Source organism: Nomascus leucogenys, chromosome 12, assembly GCF_006542625.1.
Source record: "Nomascus leucogenys isolate Asia chromosome 12, Asia_NLE_v1, whole genome shotgun sequence".
Taxonomy (NCBI): domain Eukaryota; kingdom Metazoa; phylum Chordata; class Mammalia; order Primates; family Hylobatidae; genus Nomascus; species Nomascus leucogenys.
The window spans coordinates 17,960,847-17,977,925 of NC_044392.1; the positions used below are offsets into that span (position 1 = coordinate 17,960,847).

General features: G+C 37.1%; 1 protein-coding gene across 1 annotated transcript in view; it reads right to left on the minus strand.

Annotated features, from left to right (window-relative positions):
• The window catches only part of AGBL4 (ATP/GTP binding protein like 4), a 1,461,703-nt gene that overhangs the window by 929,713 nt on the left and 514,911 nt on the right, over positions 1-17,079 (minus strand). The gene's annotated exons all lie outside the window — the stretch shown is intronic.

Genomic DNA, 17,079 nt, shown 5'->3' on the forward strand with positions numbered 1-17,079 from the left:
AAAAGAGTCCAGGACCTGATGGATTCACAGCCGAATTCTACCAGAGGTACAAGGAGGAACTGGTACCATTCCTTCTGAAACTATTCCAATCGATAGAAAAAGAGGGAATCCTCCCTAACACATTTTATGAAGCCAGCATCGTCCTGATACCAAAGCCTGGCAGAGACATAACCAAAAAAGAGAATTTCAGACCAATATCCTTGATGAACATTGATGCAAAAATCCTCAATAAAATACTGGCAAACCGAATCCAGCAGCACATCAAAAAGCTTATCCACCATGATCAAAACCACACGATTATCTCAATAGATGCAGAAAAGGCCTTTGACAAAATTCAACAACCCTTCATGCTAAAAACTCTCAATAAATTAGGTATTGATGAGATGTAGCTCAAAATAATAAGAGCTATCTATGACAAACCCACAGCCAATATCATACCGAATGGGCAAAAACTGGAAGCATTCCCTCTGAAAACTGGCACAAGACAGGGATGCCCTCTCTCACCGCTCCTATTCAACATAGTGCTGGAAGTTCTGGCCAGAGCAATCAGGCAGGAGAAGGAAATAAAGGGTATTCAATTAGGAAAAGAGGAAGTCAAATTGTCCCTGTTTGCAGATGACATGATTTTATATCTAGAAAACTCCATCGTCTCAGCCCAAAATCTCCTTAAGCTGACTAGCAACTTCAGCAAAGTCTCAGGATACAAAATCAATGTACAAAAATCACAAGCATTCTTGTACACCAATCACAGACAAACAGAGAGCCAAATCATGAGTGAACTCCCATTCACAATTGCTTCAAAGAGAATAAAATACCTAGGAATCCAACTTACAAGGGATGTGAAGGACCTCTTCAAGGAGAACTACAAACCACTGCTCAATGAAATAAAAGAGGATACAAACAAATGCAAGAACATTCCATGCTCATGGGTTGGAAGAATCAATATCGTGAAAATGGCCATACTGCCCAAGGTAATTTATAGATTCAATGCCATCCCCATCAAGCTACCAATGACTTTCTTCACAGAATTGGAAAAAAATACTTTAAAGTTCATATGGAACCAAAAAAGAGCCCGCATCGCCAAGTCAATCCTAAGCCAAAAGAACAAAGCTGGAGGCATCACGCTACCTGACTTCAAACTATACTACAAGGCTACAGTAACCAAAACAGCATGGTACTGGTACCACAACAGAGACATAGATCAATGGAACAGAACAGAGCCCTCAGAAATGATGCCGCATATCTACAACTATCTGATCTTTGACAAACCTGACAAAAACAAGAAATGGGGAAAGGATTCCCTATTTAATAAATGGTGCTGGGAAAACTGGCTAGCCATATGTAGAAAGCTGAAACTGGATCCCTTCCTTAGACCTTATACAAAAATTAATTCAGGATGGATTAAAGACTTAAATGTTAGACCTAAAACCATTAAAATCCTACAAGAAAACCTAGGCAATACCATTCAAGACATAGGCGTGGGCAAGGACTTCATGTCTAAAACACCAAAAGCAATGGCAACAAAAGCCAAAATTGACAAATGGGATCTAAATAAACTAAAGAGCTTCTGCACAGCAAAAGAAACTACCATCAGAGTGAACAGGCAACCTACAGAATGGGAGAAAATTTTTGCAACCTACTCATCTGACAAGGGGCTAATATCCAGAATCTACAATGAACTCAAACAAATTTACAATAAAAATACAAACAACCCCATCAAAAAGTGGGCAAAGGACATGAACAAGCACTTCTCAAAAGAAGACATTTATGCAGCCAAAAAACACATGAAGAAATGCTCATCATCACTGGCCATCAGAGAAATGCAAATCAAAACCACAGTGAGATACCATCTCACACCAGTTAGAATGCCCATCATTAAAAAATCAAGAAACAACAGGTGCTGGAGAGGATGTGGAGAAATAGGAACACTTTTACACTGTTGGTGGGACTGTAAACTAGTTCAACCATTGTGGAAGTCAGTGTGGTGATTCCTCAGGGATCTAGAACTAGAAATACCATTTGACCCAGCCATCCCATTACTGGGTATATACCCAAAGGACTATAAATCATGCTGCTATAAAGACACATGCACACGTATGTTTATTGCGGCACTATTGACAATAGCAAAGAGTTGGAACCAACCCAAATGTCCAGCAACGATAGACTGGATTAAGAAAATGTGGCACATATACACCATGGAATACTATGCAGCCATAAAAAATGATGAGTTCATGTCCTTTGTAGGGACATGGATGAAACTGGAAAACATCATTCTCAGTAAACTAAGGACAAAAAACCAAACACCACATGTTCTCACTCATAGGTGGGAATTGAACAATGAGAACTCATGGACACAGGAAGGGGAACATCACACTCCGGGGACTGCTGTGGGGTTGGGGGAGGGGGGAGGGACAGCATTAGGAGATATACCTAATGCTAAATGACGAGTTAATGGGTGCAGGAAATCAACATGGCACATGGATACATATGTAACAAACCTGCACATTGTGCACATGTACCCTAAAACCTAAAGTATAATAAAAAAAAATAAAAATAAAAAAATAAAAAATAAAAAAAGTTGTTAACCTCAAAAAAAAAAAAAAAAAAAAGAATTTAAACCTGGTACTACTTGACTCCAAAGCTCATTCTCTGATATACTGTGTTACATGAGAGTATTTTAAATGGAAGATATTTATAATTGAGAAGATTTTTTTGATAGGGAGGAGTGGTCTCAGTGATATCTGAGATATAATTAAGTCACTTAAGATGGAGGGAATTATTTGATTGATATGAGGTTTTTAAAATGTGAAATGCCTAAAGCCTCACTTGCTAGCTGAAATTGGAACATGTGTGTCCATCTCAGAAGGCATATTCCCTCAGAGGCTGTGGATAGGGCAGAGGAGGCAGGAAGGGCCTATACTTTCCTTAAAATACATAATATGACATTATGAGAAGCAGCTGTATTTTCTGAGGGACAGGAGACTAAAATTGGTATGGGATCCCCAGATAACTTTTCTGGGAAGTGGCCATTGACTTTAGAGATTGCCTGCCACAAGCCCATAGACACAGGTACAAGAGGTTGTATGGTGGTTATTCTTCAAAAAACCAACCTACACTTTTTAAATTTCTGGATACATTTCCGGTTTCATCTACTCATTCCCAGAGGGTCACTTTCTCAGTTTAGTATTTTACACCCTTCAAAATCTTGTAGACAGCTTCATCCTCATTATTCATAACACAGCCTCATCTCTTAGTCAAACTGTTCATCACAGGCTTTTTGCACTACATCCTTCACAGCACAAATCTGAAATTATACTTCAGAGATTGAGGGAGCACTTCAGAATCATGTGGTAATGTTGACTATAGGCAATGCCACAGGATCTACTCCCAGCAAACTGGCCACCTTACCTGGCTGCCAGGTAGACCTGCCAACACACACTAAATATTTCTTGGAAAAATCATCTTCCAGAAATGCCTTTGGTTCCAATTTTTAAATATTTGATGTAAGAAATGTTTCTTTTTCTTGGCTAGAAACCCCTTCTCAATTTAGGATTCTCTGGAGGGAACAATCAAGGGAAAAGAGACGAGTTTAGAAAAATCTAAGATCTCTATTTAAATCCTGGCTCTACCCAGGCTCTGATATGAAGCTAGGAATAGAAGTATAGAAGTCATCAGTTTATAAATAATCACAAAAGCCATAGCACGAGATAAACACAGTCATAAAAAGAGATAAAGTGAGAAGAGCAGAGGGCTCAGAACAGAACTCTTAGGAATATCAATATTTAAAGGTTGAGCAGAGTTGGAAGAGCTCAACATAGGAAATAGTAGACAAAGCTCTAGATTGACTACAAAGTCTTGCACAGGTGGCTATAGTTCCCATAGTTGGAGAGATTAATCAAAATTTTCTCAGGTATTTCAGAAATGTCTGATGGGGTCATTCATTTATTCATTCAACATACAGTTTTGGGAATCTGCAGAAAGCAATAAAATGCGAAATGAACAACATCTTCAAATTCATTGTGTAACTATTATTTCAAAAAGAAGTTTTCAAAGGAATAGTCTAATTTGGCTGCCACCATAAAGTGAAAATATTTGGCTCAATTCTTTTAGGAGAAAGATGATGGAATTTATGTAACTTAGGAATAATCTGCAAGGAAAAAAATGGAACTTTCAGTAAATCTGCCTGTTTCCAAGTTTGCTCTATAAAAAACAAATCTCTAAGTCTCAACAGGGCATACTCAGCTGCAAAGCCATCTGTATTCGTTTTCCATTGCTGTGTAACAAATTACCATAAACTTAGCAGTTTAAAATAACAGTCATTTATTAGTTCCCAGTTCTATAGGTCAGAAATTTGGCATGATATGACTGGATTCTCTACTCAGAGTATCATAAAGATGAAATCAAGGTATCAGCTGGGCTGGAGGCTCTAGAAGAAAAAAAAATTCTGCTTCCAAGCACATTCTTGTTATTAGCAGAATTTAGTTCCTTGTGTTTGTAGAATGGAAGTATTCATTTCCTTACTGTTTGCCAGAAATTTGACTCTCTTACAGGTCACCCAAATTTTTTGCTTCATGAATCTGCCCATCTTCAAGCCAATAACAGCATGCTACATCCTTCTTGTGGCGCTTTGAATCTCTTTCTCCATCTTTGACTTCCAGACCCAAATCTAAAGGGCTCATGTGATTAGGTTAGGCACACCTAGATAATATTCCTATTCAAGCATAATTGATTTGGGACCTTTTTGATGTTTGCAAAAATCAATTTTCCCATATAACCCAAAATAATCACAGAGAGTGATTTATCATCATATTCACAAATTCTACCCACACTCAAGGAAAGGAAATTATAAAGGAAGTATATACCATGGGAGAGTGGGGAGAGTCTTTTGGGGGCATCTTAGAATTCGGCCTACCATACTGCCCTAAAGTAGCAAACACCAGGGCAGTCATACATTCAAAATTCACCTCAGGCACATCTGCCTTTTATGAAGCCCTTTTTGACCACCCCACCTCCAAATCCTGGTAGGAATAATTATTTCCAACTTTTGTTAAAACATGTGTAACCCTTTAGTACACTGACTTATTTACACAATTGTATTCCTTTATGGACTAGGGTCTCCTCAGGGGCAGAGACTGAGTCTGATTTGCTACTATACCTTCAGTGCTGATTATAAGAATTAGTACAGAACAGGTGTTCAAAGACAATTGCAGAGTAAAGAAAAAATTACTTCACCCATTGGGGAACCTGAATACTGCTGTTTCTAGAAAGAAAAAAAATAGAACTACTTTTGGTAGGGAAGGTTAGGATGGCTGAACAAGTGAGTGCAAAAAAGTATTGAGATCCATACATATACAATATTAGACAAAACTTTGGATCACATCCTTCTCTTTTTTTCTCTCCTTTTGCCCAATACTAACCCTTCACCCAACGTTCTGGATTCCAGTCGGCCCAGTTTCCACCAGGACCTCCCTCTATCTAATTATATGCCCTCTCTCCCACAATTTTCAATTACATGACCTCTACTGGTTCCTTCACAGCAGTATTAAAACGTTCGGATTTCTCTTCAGCCCAAATCTGCTTGATTATGCTTCTGGCTCAAGGTAGAGTCCATTTCCTCCATCCCAGCTAACACCGTTTTAATATACTTATCTGGACTAATTGGTGTCCCTGTCCCCAGTCTTGCCCTACTCCAATCCATACTTCATATCAATGCTAGAGTGAATTGGAAAATACTAATAAGGATATCATCCTGTGCTTAAAACTCTTTAATATATTCCCATCACTTAGTGGGTCAAGGTCAAACTCCTTAATAAGGCATTTGAAACCTTGTCGAATCTGTGTTTCTGGGATATTTTCTGTTATTTTCCCATCAGTCACTCCTTCTCCCACCCCCACTTGATGATTACATGGGGGTTCAGTAGTCTCTGAGCACATAGTACATGCTTTTACCATCTTCTATATATTTCTCACTTTCTACATTTTTATATTACCATCTTCTATATCTTTCTCATTTCATCTACCTGAGATGTTCTGCCCTGATACCCTAATAGACAGAATTAATTTTTGTTACTTCCTTCTTATGACTCTTATTTTAGCACTTCTCACATAAAACACATTTCCTCTTCCAACTATGAGCTCTCTGACTATAGACTAAAGATTAGTTCCCAGAAAAAAACAGTATAAGGATCCCCTAAAGGAATGATCATTCATGCCTTCATTCCTTTCCCAAGAGTTTCCTGAGTGTCTTTTCTGTGTCAGGCACTGTGCTGTGTGTGTGTAGGAGACATAGAGGAAAGCCCTGCTAAGGTGTCATTGGCAGGCACTTATTTTTACCATCCCTTCTGCCACTAATATAGTCAGGCACATAGTAGATGCTCATGCCAGAAAAATATAGTTTAAAATGAATTAGTTCTTCCATTGTTATGTGTGTATCCACAGCATCTATCAGTGAACCAGGCAAGGGGCAGTGCTTAATAAATGTTTATGAATGAAAGGCAAATGACTGATCCTACACAGATGGAATGAGGTGACTAAGGTCATGCCACCAAACAAAACTTCTTCTTCTAAAGGGGTACTAACCATACAATGTCACAATTCATTAACAAATTCTTTAAGATCTGATTTTTAAATAGTGTTATATCCTTGCTAAGCCATTAACAATGGGAAAATAAAACTGTTAAATTCCAATCAGAAGTTTGCAAATATTATGCCACAAATATCCTCTATAATGACTCTTTCACAGACAGCAGATGTACCCCAGATTTAACAGAACTACCCAGCTACCAAGTTATGGTATGATATGGCACCTGGCAAAGACACTTTTCTAGAAATCTTCCTGAATAAGAGCCTCAGCCCTCTCCACTCAATCCTACTTCATCCCCTTCAATCAACTTTAGCTAAAAGCAAGGAAAACAATAAAATAAATATAATCGAATCTTTCTCATGCTCTCAAGGCAATAAAGTTAATGATATGTTGCTACTAAAATTTCTCATTTTCTTTTATGTCAGTTTGACCATAAATGAAACAATGAAAAAAGTTACAGCCTCCTCAAATGTGCCCAATCAGATAAAAAAGATTTAATTAGTATAACTCGATAGAAGGTTTAAAAATTTCTCAAACCTTTTACATAGAATTAGAGAGGAGGTAATGAATATTAAACTCAGAGCCGTGTATTTTACAGATAACGGAATCAATTGGGACCTATGAGAAGACAGCTTTTTCCAATATTATAAAATAAATGGAAGGCAGATCTAAGCAAGAGGCCAAGTGTCCTGCCTCTCACATTGATTGCTTTCAGCTTTCTAAATACCTAGGATTTAGAAAGTCATGTTCTTTTACCAGAATTTAGAAATTCTGGTAAAAGAACATGACCAGTCCATGGGCATTCCAAAATTCATTAGTGATTGTAAAATTTATCTGGAGCTATTTATTCCAGTACGCCCATTCAAAGCAGCCAGCATGGAGGAATAATTTGAGAAAAAACCTAAATCCTAAAATGTAGGTTTCTTCAAGTTGCTGGAGATGTGAAATTCAGGAGATGGAATTTTTAAGGAAAAACTACACCTTGTGACAGAAGGCAAAGAAAACTTAACAATCAGACAACGATATTCCATAACCTGAGGAAAAAGAAGGGAACCAGCAGAGCATTGAGATGGCAAACAGAAACAAAATAAACTCCTGGAGAAGTTGTTCAATTGCACAGATACTATTTATGGTTCCCCAAGTTTACTGAATGAAGTTAAAAGGAAGCTGACTCCAAGTCAGTGCTGGGAAGTACCTTCATACCAAGAGCGGCCAAATGTGGAACAGGCTTCCTTGTGAAGTCAGGATTTCCCTGTAATTGAAGATAACCAGGCAGAGGCTGGGAAATACAGAGGAGATTCTATGTGGTGCTAAAGGCTTTGTGAATATATTCTATGCCTTCCTGTATTCTTTTCAACTTTGAGATTCTGTTCTTCCACTGTAGAAGTTTAACACTGAGACAATTTGGGCTGGGATTGAGGAGTTTTCTTGAGTCCCTCAAATATGCTACATAATTAACTGCCTACATTGTCCCTTCAAATGAATTCAATTTCAATTCATTAAGTACTTAAGGGAATATGTACAATATTTTCTGAATGCTAGGGTGAGGGTTGCTAAGGGTTACAGAAGTGAGTATAACGTGGTCCTTGTCATTAGGGAAGACTGAGTCTCATAAGTCTCATAACTTAGTGTCCAGCTACACAATGCAGACCAGTGTGGTTGTTCTATATACATGATGTTATTAAAGCCACAGTAACTTGCTAAAATAGTATAGCACGCCTTAATAAGTATGAATTTATTATCTTGCTATGCAAACATTTATAATCATATTCACCAAGTTTATTGAATTGTTTCTCTGGGCTGGACTCTGAACTAAGATATTTTCTATCATTATCAACCCTCTATAGTAGGTAATATTATTACTCTATTTTAAAGAGAGGTTAAGTAACTTTTCCTAGATCATCAGCTAAAAGGTGGTTACAAACACAGGCAGCCTGATATCAAAGCTTTTGTGCTTAATCACTGCATTTATCTCCAAATCTATGTACATATATATGTATGTATGAAAGTATGTATATACGTTTACCTGATGTCATGAAGTACAGAGAGGAGAGCACAGAATTCAGACACAGGCAAAATTAAGTGTCTCTTCAAACTTCTCTACTTACTATTTGTGTGACCTTGAGAAAATCAAGTAATATCTCTTTCTTTCAATTACCTCATCTATAAAGCTGGGATGAAAATATTTGCCTAACGGTTAAAATGAAATGGCATTTTAAAAAGCACTTTGTAAAATATATAGCACTATAGAAATAAGTTATTGTTATTTTGGCTGATCATAATTTTACCACCTTAATTCTAGCACTCTCTCTAGATTCTCTTAAATTCAACATCTAACATAAATCCCAAACTGAACAATTTCCTTACCATCTCCATTGCTTCTCCTCTAGTCCAGGTTACTATCTTTTCTTTCATAGAATGCTGAAACAGTCCCCAAATTAACCTCTCTATGCTACTGTTGTCCCACTTACAGTGCATTATAAATCAGCTTATGTCTAGCTTCACATTATGTTTAGAGGAAAATCCACATTCCTTGCTATGGCCTAAAAGGCTTCATATTATCTAGCCATCTCTTATATTCTTATCTGCCAGTCTCTTGTACCTCATCTCCTGCTACCTTCCCTTTGCTCATTGTGTTCAACCACACTTACCTCACTGTTTTTGAACACATCAAACGTTTACCTCCCAAAGTCTTGGTACTGGCTATACTCTCTGCATACATTCTTTCTAAAATAGTTCCCTTTCCCTTACTTAACCAGTTACTATTTCTACCTTACTTTTTCTTTTCTTTGCAGCATTGTCTATAGATAATGAGGGCAAGAACTTTGATTTATTCACTACTGCATCTCCAACTTCCAAGAGAGCCTACTGGCTAACATTCAAATCACACATTATCAATCAATCAAAGTAAAGATAAAAATACTGGAGTCCTGCTTTTCTTTTAAATGAGCTGCCCACCCTTTCTGCTCACACCCTCATCTTCCAAGTCTTTAATTTGGAAGTCAACTCAGTAAGCACCAGATAGTGTTGAAACTCAGGCTAGGGATACTCCCTTCATCTTGGAGAGGAACTCTCTCAAAATCAGGCCTAGAAATAGAATTTAAACAGAGCCTTGTCAGGCCTTCTTTACTTCCTGCAAACCTACATTTGATCAGGATTTTAGACAATGAATCACTGTATGCATGAACAGCTGCAAGGCCCTCTGGCCATCCATTTCTAGAGGTTCAAGAGGCTCTTTGAGAGCCTTTGTTTAATGAAGCCTATTTTACTTTTGATTTATTACAACTACCCCAAGTGTCCTGGCTTGAAATTTTAAGGCATTAGTCAGTTATTACATTATAAGTAGTTTCCATCATTTATTTATTTATTTTTCCTGTGTGAGGCAATTCATTTATTTCTTTTAAATTTATTTTTTATTTCAACAGGTTTCTGGTAACACATGGGGTTTGCTTATATGAATGTTATTGAGTGGCAATTTCTGAGATTTTGGTGCACCATCACCCAAGCATTGTACACTGTATCCAATGTGGAGTCTTTTATCCCTCACCCCCCTCCTACCCTTTCCTCTGAGTCCCCAAAGTCCATTGTATCATTCTTATGCCTTTGCATCCTCATAACTTAGCTCCCAATTATGAGCGAGAACATACGATGTTTGGTTTTCCATTCCTGAGTTACTTCACTTAGAATAATAGTCTCCAATTCCATCTGGTTTGCTGTGAATACCATTATTTTGTTTCTTTTTATGGCTGAGTAATATTCCATGCTATATATATATACCACATTTTCTTTATCCACTCATTGATTGATGAGCATTTGGGCTGGTTCCATATTTCTGCAATTGCAAATTATGCTGCTATAAACATGCATGTGCAAGTATCATTTGCTTATTATGACTTCTCTTCCTCTGGGTAGATACCTAGTAGTGGGATTGCTGGATCATATGGTAAATCTACTTTCAGTTCTTTAAGTTCTTTAACACTGTTTTCCATAGTGGTTGTACTAGTTTACATTCCCAACTACAGTGTAAAAGTGTCCCCTTTTCACCACATCCATGTCAACATCAATTATTTTTTGATTTTTTGATTATGGCCATTCTTGCAGGAGTGAGATACTATCGCATTGTGGTTTTAACCTGCATTTCCCTGATAATTGATGAGGTTGAGCATTTTTCCATATGCTTGTTAACCATTTGTATATCTTCTTTTGAGAATTGTCTATTCATTATCTCAGCCCAGATTGCTTTTGTTCTTGCTGATTTGTTTGAATTCTATATATATTCTGAATATTAGTCCTTTGTTGGATGTACAGACTGTGAACATTTTCTCCCACTCTGTGGGTTGTCTGTTAACTCTGCTGATTATTTCTTTTGCTGTGCAGAAGTTTTTAACTTTAATTAGGTTCCATCTTTTTATCTTTGTTTTCGTTGCATTTGCTTTTGGGTTCCTGGTCACAAAGTCTTTGCCTAAGCCACTGTCTAGAAGGGTTTTTCCGATGTTATCTTCCAAAATTTTTATAGTTTCAGGTCTTAGATTTAAGTCTTTGATCCATCTTTAGTTGATTTTTGTACAAGGTGAGACATAAGGAGCCAGTTTCATTGTTCTCAAGCCGATTGCCAATTATCCCAGCACCATTTGTTGAATAGGGTGTCCTTTCCCCACTTTATGTTTTTGTTTGCTTTACCAAAGATAAATTGACAGTAAGTATTTGGTTTTATTTCTGGCTTCTCTGTTCTGTACCATTGATCTATGTGCCTACTTTTATACCTCTACCATGCTGTTTTGGTGACTATGACCTTATAGTTTAGTGTGAAGTCAGGTAAAGTGATGCCTCCAGATTTGTTCTTTTTGCTTAGTCTTGCTTTTTGGCTCGTTTTTGGCTCCATATGAATTTTAGGATTGTTTTTTCAGGTTCTGTGAATAATGGTAAAATTTTGATGGAAATTGCATTGAATTGTAGATTGCTTTTGGCAGTATGGTCTCTTTCACAATATTGATTGTACCCATCAATTAGCATGGAATGTGTTTCCATTTGTTTGTGTCATCTATGACTTTTTTCAGCAGTGTTCTGTAATTTTCCTAACAGAGGTCTTTCATCTCCTTGTTTAGGTATATTCCTAAGTATTTTATTTTATTTTTTGCTACCGTTAAAGGGGTTGAATTTTTTATTTAATTCTCAGCTTGGTCGCTGTTCGTGTATAGCAGTGGTATCCTGAAACTTTACTGAATTCATTTGGTATCCTGAAACTTTACTGAATTCATTTATCAGGTCTAGGTGTTTTTTTAGATGAGTCTTTAGGATTTTCTAGGTATACAATCACACTGTCAGCAAGCAGTGACAGTCTGACTTCCTCTTTTTTTATTATTATACTTTAGGTTTTAGGGTACATGTGCACAATGTGCAGGTTTGTTACATATGTATCCATGTGCCATGTTGGTTTGCTGCACCCATTAACTCGTCATTTAGCATTAGGTATATCTCCTAATGCTGTCCCTCCCCCCCTCCCCCACCCCACTGCAGTCCCCAGAGTGTGATGTTCCCCTTCCTGTGTCCATGAGTTCTCATTGTTCAATTCCCACCTATGAGTGAGAACATGTGGTGGTTTTTTGTCCTTGCGATAGTTTGCTGAGAATGATGGTTTCCAGTTTCATCCATGTCCCTACAAAGGACATGAACTCATCATTTTTTATGGCTGCATAGTATTCCATGGTGTATATGTGCCACATTTTCTTAATCCAGTCTATCGTTGTTGGACATTTGGGTTGGTTCCAACTCTTTCCTATTGTGAATAGTGCCACAATAAACATATGTGTGCGTGTGTCTTTATAGCAGCATGATTTATAGTCCTTTGGGTATATACCCAGTAATGGGATGGCTGGGTCAAATGGTATTTCTAGTTCTAGATCCCTGAGGAATCGCCACACTGACTTCCACGATGGTTGAACTAGTTTACAGTCCCACCAACAGTGTAAAAGTGTTCCTATTTCTCCACATCCTCCCCAGCACCTGTTGTTTCCTGACTTTTTAATGATGGCCATTCTAACTTGTGTGAGATGGTATCTCACTGTGGTTTTGATTTGCATTTCTCTGATGGCCAGTGATGATGAGCATTTTTGCATGTGTTTTTTGGCTGCATAAATGTCTTCTTTTGAGAAGTGTCTTGGGAGATTTTAACACCCCACTGTCAACATTAGACAGATCAACCAGACAGAAAGTTAACAAGGATACCCAGGAATTGAACTCAGCTCTGCACAAAGTGGGCCTAATAGACATCTACAGAACTCTCCACTCCAAATCAACAGAATATACATTTTTTTCAGCACCACACCACACCTATTCCAAAATTGACCACATAGTTGGAAGTAAAGCTCTCCCCAGCAAATGTAAAAGAACAGAAATTATAAGAAACTGTCTCTCAGACCACAGTGCAATCAAACTAGAACTCAGGATTAAGAAACTCACTCAAAACCGCTCAACTACATGGAAACTCAACAACCTGCTCCTGAATGACTATTGGGTACATAATGAAATGAAGGCAGAAATAAAGATGTTCTTTGAAACCAATCAGAACAAAGACACAACATACCAGAATCTTTGGGACACATTCAAAGCAGTGTGTAGAGGGAAATTTATAGCACTAAATGCCCACAAGAGAAAGCAGGAAAGATCCAAAATTGACACCCTAACATCACAATTAAAAGAACTAGAAAAGCAAGAGCAAACACATTCAAAAGCTAGCAGAAGGCTAGAAATAACGAAAATCAGAGCAGAACTGAAGGAAATAGAGACACAAAAAACCCTTCAAAAAATTAATGAATCCAGGAGCTGGTTTTTTGAAAAGATTAACAAAATTGATAGAACACTAGCAAGACTAATAAAGAAGAAAAGAGAGAAGAATCAAATAGATGCAATAAAAAATGAAAAAGGGGATATCACCACCGATCCCACAGAAATACAATCTACCATCAGAGAATACTACAAACACCTCTATGCAAATAAACTAGAAAATCTAGAAGAAATGGATAAATTCCTTGACAAATACACCCTCTCAAGACTAAACCAGGAAGAAGTTGAATCTCTGAATAGACCAATAACAGGTTCTGAAATTGTGGCAATAATCAATAGCTTACCAACCAAAAAGAGTCCAGGACCTGATGGATTCACAGCCGAATTCTACCAGAGGTACAAGGAGGAACTGGTACCATTCCTTCTGAAACTATTCCAATCGATAGAAAAAGAGGGAATCCTCCCTAACACATTTTATGAAGCCAGCATCGTCCTGATACCAAAGCCTGGCAGAGACATAACCAAAAAAGAGAATTTCAGACCAATATCCTTGATGAACATTGATGCAAAAATCCTCAATAAAATACTGGCAAACCGAATCCAGCAGCACATCAAAAAGCTTATCCACCATGATCAAGTGGGCTTCATCCCTGGGATGCAAGGCTGGTTCAACATATGCAAATCAATAAATGTAATCCAGCATATAAACAGAATCAAAGACAAAAACCATGATTTCCTCTTTACTGATCTGGATGTGCTTTACTTCCTTCTCTTGTCTGATTGCTCTGACTAGGACATGCGGTGCTTTGCTGAATAGAAGTGGTGAAAGTGGGCATCCTTGTCTTGTTCCAGTTCTCAGGGAGAATGCTTTCAATTTTTCCCTGTTCAGTACAATGCTAGCTGTGTATTTGTCGTGAATGGCTCTTATCACCTTAAGGTATGTCCCTTCTATGTCGATTTTGCTGAGGGATGCTGGATTTAATCATAAAGGGATGGTGGATTTTGTCAAATGCTTTTTCTGTGTCTATTGAGATGATCAGGTGATTTTTGTTTTTAATTGTGTTAATGTGATGTATCACATTTATTGACTTGCAGATGTTAAACCATCCCTGTGTCCCTGGTATGAAAGCCACTTGTCATGGAGGATTATCTTTTTGATGTGCTGTTGGATTCAGTTAGCGAATAATTTGTTGAGGATTTTTGCATCTATGTTCATCAGGGATATTGGCTCCTTCCTTCCTTCCTTCCTTCCTTCCTTCCTTCCTTCCTTCCTTCCTTCCTTCTTTTCTTTCTTTCTCTTTCTTTCCTTTTCTTTTCTTTCTTGTTAAGTGCTTCTTTCATTTTGGTATTAGGGTGATACTGGCTTCATAGAATGACTTAAGAAGCATTTTCTCTTTCTCTAGCCTGTGGAATAGTGTCAATAGGATTGGTACCAATTCTTATTTGAATGTCTGATAGAATTCAGCTGTGAATCCATCTGGTCCTGAACTCCTTTTGGTTTGGCAATTTTTAAATTACCATTTCAATCTCGCTACTTGTAAGTGGTCTATTCAGAGTTTATATATCTTCCTGGTTTAATCTAGGAGGGTTGTATATTTCCAGGAATTTATCTATCTTCTCTAGGTTTTCTAGTTTATGTGCATAAAAGTGTGCATAGTAGCCTTTAATAATCTTTTTTATTTCTGTTGTATCAGTAGTAGTATCTCCCATTTCATTTCTAACTGAGCTTTTGTATTTCTGCTGTATCAGTAGTAGTAATATCTCCCATTTCATTTCTAACTGAGATTTTTTTGGATCTTCTCTCTTCTTTTCTTGGTTAGTCTTGCTAGGTCTATCAATTTCATTATCTTTTCAAAGAACCAGCTTTTTGTCTCATTTATTTTTTGTATTTTTTGTTTGTTTCCTTCAATTTCATTTAGTTCTGCTCTGATCTTTGTTCTTATCTTCTGCTGGCTTTGGGTTTGGATTGTTCTTGTTTCCCCAGTTCTGTGAGATGACCTTAGAAACTCTATTTGTGGTCTTTCGGACTTTTCGACTTAGGCATTTATTGCTATGAATAATCCTCTTGGCACTGCTTTTGCTGTATCCCAGAGATTTTAATAGGTTGTGTCACTATTATCTTTCAATTCAAATAATTTTTTAAATTTCCATCTTGATTTTATGGTTGACCCAATGATCATGCAGGAGCAGGTTACTTATCCAATTTTATTGCACTGTGGTCTGAGAGAGTACTTGATATAATTTTGATTTTCTTAAATTTACTGAGACTTGTTTTGTGCCCTATCATGTGGTCCATCTTGGAGTATGTTTCATGTGCTGATTAATAGAATGTATATTCTGCACTTGTTAGGTAGAATGTTCTGTAAATATCTGTTAAGTCCATTTGTTTCTTTGTTGACTTTCTGTCTTGATGACCTATATAGTGCTGTCAGTGGAGTATTAAATTTCCCCACTACTATGGTGTTGCTATCTACCTCGTTTCTTAGGTCTAGTAGTAATTATTTTATAAATTTGAGAGCTCTAGTGTTAGGTGCATATATATTTAGGATTGTGATATTTTCCTTTTGTATTAGTCCTTTTATCTTTATATGATGTCCCTCTTTGCCTTCTTTAACTACCGTTGTTTTCAGGTTTTTTTGTCTGATATAAGAATAGCTATCCCTGCTCACATTTGGTATCCATTTACATGGAGTATCTTTTTCCAGACCTTTTCCTTAGATTTATGTGAGTCCTCATGTGTTAGGTGAGTCTGATGAAGATAGTGGAAACTTGGTTGGTGAATTCTTATCCATTTTGCCATTTTGTATCTTTTAATTGAAGCATATAGGCCACTTACATTCAACGTTAGGATTCAGATGTGAGGTGCTATTCTATTCATCATGCTATTTGTTGCCCAAATACCTTGTTTTTTCTTTTCATTGTGTTATTATTATATAGGTCCTGTGAGATTTATGCTTTAAGGAGGTTCTGTTTTGGTGTAGTTTGAGGATTTGTTTCAAGATTTAGAGTTCTTTTTAGCAGTTCTTGTAGTGCTGTCTTGGTAGTGGTGAATTCTCTCAGCATCTGTTTATCTGGAAGACTGTATCTTTCCTTCATTTATGAAGCTTAGTTTCACTGCATACAAAATTCTTGGCTAATAATTGTTTTGTTTTAGGAGGCTAAAAATAGGACCCCAATCCGTCCTAGCTTGTACGGTTTCTGCTGAGAAATCTGCTGTTAATCTGATAGGTTTTCCTTTGTAGGGTACCTGATGTTTTTGTCTCATAGCTCTTAAGATTCTTTCCTTCATCTTGACTTTGGATAGCCTGATGACTATGTGCCTAGGTGATGATGTTTTTCCAACAAATATCCCAGGTGTTCTTTGAGCTTCTTGTATTTGGATGTCTAGATCTCTAGCAAGGCTGGGGAAGTTTTCCTTGATTATTCCCTCAAATATAATATGTTTTCCAGACTTTTAGATTTCTCTTCTTCCTCAAGAACACCAATTATTCTTAGGTTTGGATGCTTAACATAGTTCCAAACTTCTTGGAGGCTTTGTTCATTTAAAATTCTTTTTTTTTGTCTTTGATGGACTGGATTAATTAAAAAGGCTTGTCTTCAAGCTTTGAAGTTTTTCTTCTGCTTGTTTGATTCAATTGCTGAGAATTTCCAGTGTATTTTGCATTTCTCTAAGTGTCTCCTTGATTTCCGGAAGTTGTGATTTTTTTTTTATT